The sequence below is a fragment of the Choloepus didactylus genome, chromosome 15, assembly GCF_015220235.1.
Source record: "Choloepus didactylus isolate mChoDid1 chromosome 15, mChoDid1.pri, whole genome shotgun sequence".
Taxonomy (NCBI): Eukaryota; Metazoa; Chordata; class Mammalia; order Pilosa; family Megalonychidae; genus Choloepus; species Choloepus didactylus.
Window position 1 is genome coordinate 38753184 of NC_051321.1, and position 9116 is coordinate 38762299.

A 9116-nucleotide genomic window follows, 5' to 3' on the forward strand; every position below is an offset into this window, starting at 1 on the left:
TTTTATTTAAATTAAAAAGCAATGACAACCCTGGCAGTTCCTGAGATAAATGATTTGATTAAAGAAATTGCTAAACATTTTCAACTCTCAGACTAATAATCAATTGGGAACTTAAGACTTGAGTATTCTAGGCCTTGAATTTAAAAGTGTTTTTCCTGTTATGCTTTACCAAACAGGATAATCCTTTTTGTCCTTGCAAATGGAAACATTCTGAAATATTTTAATGTACTATACTAATATCACAGCTGCCCAAAAATAGAGTAGCTAACATAAAACATTATTCATACACCTTGAATGATCAAACATGCATCAAGTAATTTATAAGTGCTGTGTAAGAATCCACTCCCTTTACCATTAACTACCCCCTCCTGTGCCCCCCCCCCCACACAAATAAAGCCCAACAAAGAGGGGAGAGAAAAACTCTGGGAGAGCAGGAAACCTATTCAGTATCACAAAGCTCAGTAGGGCCAGAACTGGGATTTGAACCTAGCTATTCTGATGTTCATCATGGTGCAATATTTCTTACAGCACAGCTTCCTTGGGAACAATTTTGGCAAGACAAACAAAACCCCCAAACATTAGTTAGTCTGAATGTACATGCCACTGAGTGTCACAGGATAATATCTCTACTGAGGAATCTGAAAATGAAGATGCTGACTCCTTCTGTCTGTGTGAGGATCAGAGAGCTGAAGAGTCTTGCTGTTCTCATACCCCACCTGATGCTTTCGGTTCTGATAGTGAAGAACCAGTTATTCCTTCTGATATAGAAGCATATTTATCAGAACTTTTACCCCAAAATACTGAGGTACAATTTCCAAATGATAGAAAGTGGAAAGGCCTTACTCTAATAACTGGGACAGATGATTCATATCCTTTGTGTCCTATTTTAGAAGATTGTTGAGGGAGAAGCTATAACAGGCCCAAGTGAAAAAGGAGGAAGTGAGGGACATGATGTAATGGCTAAACTAATTATAGGATGAAATAAGAAAACTATACTAAGTTAGAGATATGTAATAGTAATCTCTCTTCTAATTTTTAGTTTTTATATGAGCAAAATGTACATTATATTTTCTTACAGAAACGATAGGTTAATTAGAAATGTTTTCAGTAAAGTTTTGCAGGCATTCAAGATTGTTTAAATTTCTCATGATGCCGTGAAAACCCTCCTTTGTTCTTGACTCACTCATGGTTCATCACCTGTAGTTCATCACCTGTGTTTCAAATATAAAAATACAATATGACTTAATTGAATATTCCCTAAATCAAAGGCTCTGTAAATACTCTGTAACTTGGACTAGAGAGGTCTTCTGGTCTCATGTCCAACTACATCTGGAAGGGACAGAAGTCCCCAGGCTTGGTAACATATCAATTCATTTTTGTCTTGTAAACTGGTTCCTTTTACCTTAAGTGCTATGTTTGTAAATACGTGTTAAAGTGAATTCTTGTCTTGAGTGCTGTTTTATTCTAAACTATTGTCTGTCCCTATACTCTTATATGAGTGGGAGGCTGCTTGATGAAGCTCAAACTGGCTGAATCAGATCTTAAGAGACTCAGGCCTTTGCTAACGGAGATTATAGGTTTGAGGTGTAAAGCGACGGACCTGTGACATAACTTCTTAATTTCCAGGGGTCACATGAAATAGAATCCCTTCATTTGAATCCAGGAATAACAGGGCCATAGGTGCTCATGAGAAAGAAAATGGGACTGGATTTCTCCCTGTCTCCATCACTGTGGAGGTGAACCTGCCCAGGGTGCCTAAGGGGAAAGCCCGTCTCAGAGGAACTGGGTGGGGAGGGCTGGAGAGACCTTGGCTTCATCATCTCCCAGTCACCTCCAGAAACAGCTGCTTCTGTTGCTTTTTAAGTCTGTCCTTGTCAGAAATAATGGAATGAATGAATAGACAAAAAAACGAGAGAGATTATTGAAGGAACACCAGATGCGATGGGAGGTAAGGAATTCATTAACAATGTGCAGATGCCGCAAACCTGAAAGGGGGAGAAGCATTTCATGGTCATGAGGATTGAAACATACTTGGAGTTATGCTTTGTCACTCATGCAAAACTTGTTGAGAAACCTCCAGAACTTGTTTTTATTTTATTTGATTCAATGGGCTATGCTCCATGACTGAATTTGTTCTGATTAGTGCAGTAATTTTATGATGTATTGCTAAGGGAACATTACTTTGCTGTTTCTAAAAGGTGTAATACCTCATGTTTACAGGGAAACACAATTTACAGGGAACTTTCACACCTATTACATTTCTTTGTTTCTTTCAATTACCTTTGCCTAAGGTACAAGTATTTCCATTTTAGAGAGAAGGAATCTGGGTCTTGGGGATTCCCTGCCTTGGCTGAGCCCACAGGGGCTGCAGTGGGCAGAGCTGAGGCTGGAACCCACATCCCTAACTCTTGCATGCTTTCCTCCAAGCAAACATTCAGTTCAACAGAGGCCTGAGATTCACTGAGTGTGTACTATGCTTCAGTATATTGTGACTCATCCTAATCAGTGATTTTCACAATAAACATTAATTGAGTTACTAATTGCAGAGTCAGTTGATGAAAGTAAGAGGCCAGAGAAGTTCAGTTTTATAACCTTTTTAGAACTTGAGTTAGCCTGGGTCTTGCTGAATTCTCCATCTAGGACAAAGAGAAACAGTTCTTCAGCTGCTTGGCTCACATAGCTCTGGACTCTAAGGAACTTTACTTCCTCATCAGGGGGCAAAACACACCCCAGGGCTCTCTTTAGAGCCATCATTTTATTCCCTGAGAGATGGGTGTCTATGTTCTGCTCCTCCTTCTACTGCTGAGCTCCTGCTTGGAACTTTCTCTTTCTATAAAAGGAAAGAATCAAGATAATTTAGACACAGAAAGAATCTCAGTGACCCACTAATCTAAGCCTTCCTTTCTTTTAGGAATGGGGGGTCAGTGACTCAGTGAGGCGGTGCGTCCCCTGTGCATCAGCAGAGGAGCTTGTCTTAGAACTCAGGTTCCCCAACTCCCAGGTCAGGGGCTTCTCACACGGAGGAGCTTCCCCATCGCGGCCCACCTGGCGGACAGGGAGGGCATCTGTGGGAACCCGCCCCAGTCACAGGGTAACACAGACCTCGGCTTGGCAGGCATTGTGGATTAGAATGGTTTCTTTCTAAAGAAACTTTATCTAAATTTTATTTTATTACACATTTACATAATTATACATGTTTAATTGGTTACAAGCAGATAGAAAATTTGGCGGTATGGTACAGGAAATTAGGATGGTCTCATTCTCAGACTCTATACGTGTTTCACCATTAAGAAGCAATGAGACACTATAGGTCCATTTCGGATTCCAATTTCTAATCTCGTGCTGCAACTACTTGTCATTTCTCTTTCATCAACTGCAGTCTGGAAAAATTCCTCAGTCTTTCCTTGACTTCTGTGATTTTACCACTTTGGAAGAGAACAAGTTTTGGATTTACAAAATGTCCCTCTTTTGTGTTTGCCTGATGTTTCCTCATGATTAGATTCAGGTTATGCACCTTTTGCAGGAATGATGTTTTTCTTCTCTTTGCATCCTATTACGTGACAAACAAGTTCAGTCTGTTCCATTATGGATGATGCCCATGTTGATCACATCATAAGACGGTGTCTGGGAGTCCCTTCCGTGTGAAGTTATTCTACTTACCTTCATAATTAAGTATTTTGTGAGTAGATTCTTTGAGACAATGTAGATGTAATTATCCATTTCTCATCAAGTTGTCAATTTATTCACTTATTTTATCAGTATGGAATCATGAGTTAAATTTTATTTAACTATCATTATCTACTTTGATGCCAACAGTGTCTCCCAATGACTGGATTTGGTATCTTTTTGACTTCCCATCAATTTTTGAGCTATTCCTTGTTTTCTCGCACAGTAAGAGATTCCAGGCTGTGGTGGTTGGGTGCATGTGTCAACTTGGCCAGGTGATGATGTCCAGCTGTGTGGTCAAGCAACCACTGGTCTATCTGTTGCTGTGAGAGCATTTCATGGAGTTAAATCATCAGCACATTGATTGAGTCTGTGGCTAATTACATCTGCAGTTGGCCAAGGGAGTGTCTTCCGCAATAACAGACGTTTAACCTAATCGGTGAACGGCATTTAAATGGGAGGTGATAGCTTCAGCGGACAGAAGAGAGAACTTTTTTGTCTGCTTCAGCCATCCAGCCTCTCCTGGAGAATTCATCGAAGACCCTCATTGGAGCGGCAGCTCTCTGCCTGCCTTACGGGATTGGGATTTGTGTGTCCTACCCTATGTAATTTGGACTCATGCATCCCCACAGTTGTGTGAGACACCTCTCTAAAATCCCATACTCATTATGGATATCTCCTGTTAGTTCTGTTTCCCTAGAGAAACCTGAGCAATACACAGGCTCATCCTATATTTTTCCTGTCTCAGCTCTCCAATCAGTGATTTCTAGAAGAAACCTTGCTTCTTTAGTTGAAAATGTTATGTAGAAGCCAAGATCTGTGCTCATTGCTACTGGGCTGTCACAGCTCCCAGGACTTCTCAGTGAACAGTGTAGTCTCTCTCTCTCTCTCAATATGTGTATAATGTACATACGTGTGTGTTTATATATATGTGTATATATATATATGATATAGATAATATGTATAGTACATGCATACATTTATATGTATATTTACTACTATATTTATGTACATATTCTGACAACCAGAATTCATTCTGGTACATCTTATTCTAATTCAACACCACAAGTTTCATTCTAGTTTTTCCCCTTTCCGTATTTATAACTTCCTTTGCTGACAATAGAAAACTTGGATCTCATTATCCTTAATATATTTACATACTTCATCAATTCCCCTTTGGAACAGCCCCCTATTTCTGCCAATTCACCCTCCCCAGAACGGACACCCTCCTTACCCTGCCGGGGCTGCAATGAGCCACAACAGCCCACCCTTCCTTGTGGACACCCTCCCCACCCTGATAAGGCACTGACACCTCATATCAGCCTACTCTCCTCGCTGTGCTTGGGCTGTGAAACTCCACACCAGGGTACCCATCTGTGGGGGAAGCCCTTCTCACCTGCTCAGCCCCTGACACCCCACATCAGCAGCTGACCACATGTGGACACTCCCTTCAACCTGCTTAGGCTGTGATTCCCCAAACAAGGCAGCTTCTCGCCCCTGTTCCTTGTGGGAGCCTCCTGCCTCCTGGGTGGTGACACCCTCCACAGGAATGCTGGGTGCTAATTTGCCTCTCAGACAAGCAGCCCCATTCTCTGTGTTAATGCCTTCCTCACATCACTTGATTTCTGGTACCCTAATCCATAAACAGCTAATTAATTAATTGTGAAACCTCAAGGATAAAAGTTCATAGAAATTTTATGATGGAAATCCTTGAAAAGACAATTTACTAAGAAAAATTCAACAGCTCAAAGGCACATGAAAAAGAATCACCATCACTATTCTTAAGGGACACACTAATGAAAAATCAGATACAAGTTACACTCCTAGTAAAAAAGGCTAAAGTTTAAAAGCATGAAAACAGATGTGCAAAAATGTGAATAACCGAGAATGCTAAATCTCTGCTAAGGGAAATGTAAAAAGGGACAACCACTTTGGAAAAGGACAAGTAAAAACAACATCTTATTAGACCTCTTTTAAAGGGCTAGAAATGAAAGCCAGAGAAAGAGAGAAAGGGGACGCCTGCCTCCCAGGCTAGTGGGGCCAGACCGGCCTGACCTATCCTGAGCCCACAGGAGGGCAAGTTCAAGTGCATCTGGGGCAACACTGTCTCCCCTCTCTGAACTGCAGTCTCCACATCTGTACACAGTATCAACCTTCCCATGCCCAGATCACTCCTCTTCATGGGTTGGGTTTGGCTCACAGAAACAAACAAAAGCACCATGAGGGCCAGGACACTCTGTACCTATCAGACCATCCAGTGAGGGAAGCAAATTGTGGAAAGGAGGAAGGGACACAGCCTGGGATATTGAGGGTTAAACTGCAGCCTGCACCAGCACATCCCATAGCTTGTTCCTCTGCCTGCTTACCTACCATTTGAGAGCACATTTGCAGAGCTAAGACAGGTAGAAAGCTGCTTCTAGATGTTGATTTTCAGGTTCCCTTCTAAGTCCTGCCTCAGATTTTCATGCTCTGTCTAGTTCCTATCATCTCCATGTCTGTCATCCCGTCTCACATGGTTCTTGTGCCTTCAGAGCAGAGCCGTCCATCTAGGCTGCAGGATCAGGCCTCAGGCAGGCCACGGTCCTTTGGTGTCTACCTCCTTGTACAGGTGACTAGTGACAGGGGAGTTTGGGCTTCCCAGTGGTCCTCGGACCTGGGACAAGGTCATAAGAGCTGTGAGCATTACTGAGAAGCCATTTTGCATGGCAGATGTGCAGCGGCTGGTATTGCTGTGACCAGTGTCTTCATGTCCTCTCCAGGACTCAGTCTAGGAGGGAGTGGCTGACGGGGTTTCAGGTTCTACCTCACTGGCCAAGCATCACGGCCAGGGCTGATGTGCTGCTGGGGAAGTCAAAGGGTGGTGTTGGGGTCTGAATCACATCCCCCATACTGACATGCTCAAGTCCTAACCATGGTCCTGTGGGTGTGAAGTCAATGTAAATGGGATCCTGGAATGTGTAATTGGTTAAGGTGAAACCTGAGTGAATAAGGGTGGGCCATGACCCATTATGGTTGGAATACTTACAAGGAGAAGAGAGAGACCAGGGAAGGGGCAGAAAGAGACAGATTGCCATGGGACAGAAGCAGGTGCATATAGACAGCAAGGATCACCAGGATTGTAGGCAAGTCAACACCAAGATGACCCCAGGAGAGAGTGTGGGCTGCCAATATGTGATTGTCAACTCCCAGCCTCCAAAAGTGTGAGATAAATTCCTGTTGTTTAAGCCAGGCTGTTCTGCGGTATTTGTCATAGCAGCCTGGAAGCTAAGACAAGTGGGAAAGGGCAGGGGCTTGGGCTGCCTCCCTGGCTCAGCCACTTCCCAGGTTGCTTTGCTTCCCTGACACTTGCTTCTGGCATTTTGAGAAGAGACCCGTGCACTTAACATGGAAATTCAATGAGCTGTTGATTCCCAAATGACCAGCAGAGGGCGACAGAAACCAGGTGCACAAAAAGGCCCGAGTCTTCCTGTCCCTCCCAGGGAAGTGCCCTGTGGAGATAATTAGGACTTCAGGCTTTTTCTCCCTCTCTGAATTTCTGCCTCAGTCCTCCTCTTCCCTTAACCAAGGTTTGAAATCGTTAGCTCCTCACTCACAGTTAAAAATATTCAATAAGTTTGGGCTCTGGGCCCTGTGTGTTCCAGGCCAGTGCAGGAGGCCGGGAGCCTGTGAGATCCTCTCTCACTCAACCCGAGGCTCCTTGTCTGTTTCCCCCTGAGCTGGTCTTGGGACTCAAAGAAAAGGAGATCCCTCCTTTCCCTGAGACCTGCATTCGAGACCCTGCCCTTCCTAGAGAAATCTCTGGCCTGGACCACTTTCCCAGGGAGGTCGTGAAAGGGCTTTGTGAGAAAGCTCAGCTCTAGGTGAGGGCCCACTGGGTTTCTTGCCTTTCCTTCACCGTCGGTGGAATTTGCAGCTGTATCAAGTTATCAGCGGGCATTGAAATCAGTTGCTAACCTGTTCCCAGCCACTCTTTCTAGGGTAGGAGTTAACATGGTGGAGAGGAAAAGGGGCCCTTTCATTTCTGTCCAGTGATGCAGTGAGGGAGGCCCACTTTCTCCAAATGATGAGGATGCTGGATCAGTCTAACGTTCCCAATGAAAACAGCTCCTATATCTGGACGAGTTATTCCAAATACAACAGTGTGTGAGAGGCTGGTGAGTCACGCAGATCCAGCAGATCCTGAAGGGATTCCCTGTGAGGAAAGGAGCTGCAATGGGTGAGGTCTCTGAGTGTGCCACTTTCCATCCACGGACATGACCCAAGGCACAATGTATGATAAATGTCACAAAATGACACAGGATCAAAGAGAATCTAAAATGCACTATACTGATCGAATACACTGAATTTGTCATCAAAATAGACTCGAGAGTGAACCTCAAACTCAGATTCTTTCCTTGTGCATTCTATCAAGGTATGAAAAAACAATACCAACCATTCCAACCTTACACAACCCTTTCAGACCCAAGTCTGTTCTCCTCAGTTCCTGTGGCTTCAACAAGGCTCTCTTCTTCTCCATCTCCCCATGTGCCCACATTAAAACTCTGGGCCCAGGGATGACTCTGTCTCAGCCTGGCTGCTGGGCAACCTACTTCCACTCCTGATCCCCTAACTGTAAGACCCCAGACACCCAAAGGCCAGCTCGAGATGCTGCTGAAGACAGCAATATGTGAAGCCGAAGGCCCGATTGTGAATACGTGGGAAAAAGAAGACAGGCCCATCATCCTAGAGGTGGAGTTGGTGTCCCCATGACTGAGGCAGGTCTCCTGCTGAGAGGGGTGTGAGATGAGCAGGAATAGCCCATACCTGCCTCCCTCTTCCCTGAGAAGGTGAATTTTCCTGCACCTCCAGAACCCCACATAGCAAGAGGGCACTGGATATGGATGGGCCAGCCCTAGTGGGGATATGTTAACTTACATGGTAAAAGGGATTTAATCCTTGCTTAAATCAAGGATTTTGAGAAGAAGAGCTTACCCTTGATTATCTGGTAGGCTCCTTGTATACACCAGGGCCCTAGTAAGAGGGAAGCAGGGGCATCGCAGTTAGTGGGACGCTATGTGACAACAGAAGCGAGAGGCTGGAGCTATGTGAGGGAAGGGGCATGAGTCAGGGCAGCTGGAGGCTTCCAGAGGCTTAGAAAGGCAGGGACATGTTGCATCCTCTAGAGGCCCTGGATGGATTCAGCTCTGCTGACTTGATTGTAGCCAAATGACACTGATTTTTGACTTCTGACCTCGACAAACGTAAGATTATAACTTGTGTTGCTTTGAGGCACTAGGTTTGTGGTAATTTGTTACAGCAGCAATAAGAATTGACATAAGCATTATCTACTTCATAAGTTTTTGAGAAAGATTAATGTAAAACATGCAAAGTGCCAAAAATGTTGAAAGGAGAATAAAATATTGAGCAATAAGGAAAAAAAGAGGTGATGCAGGGGAGATTACAAATTTCAG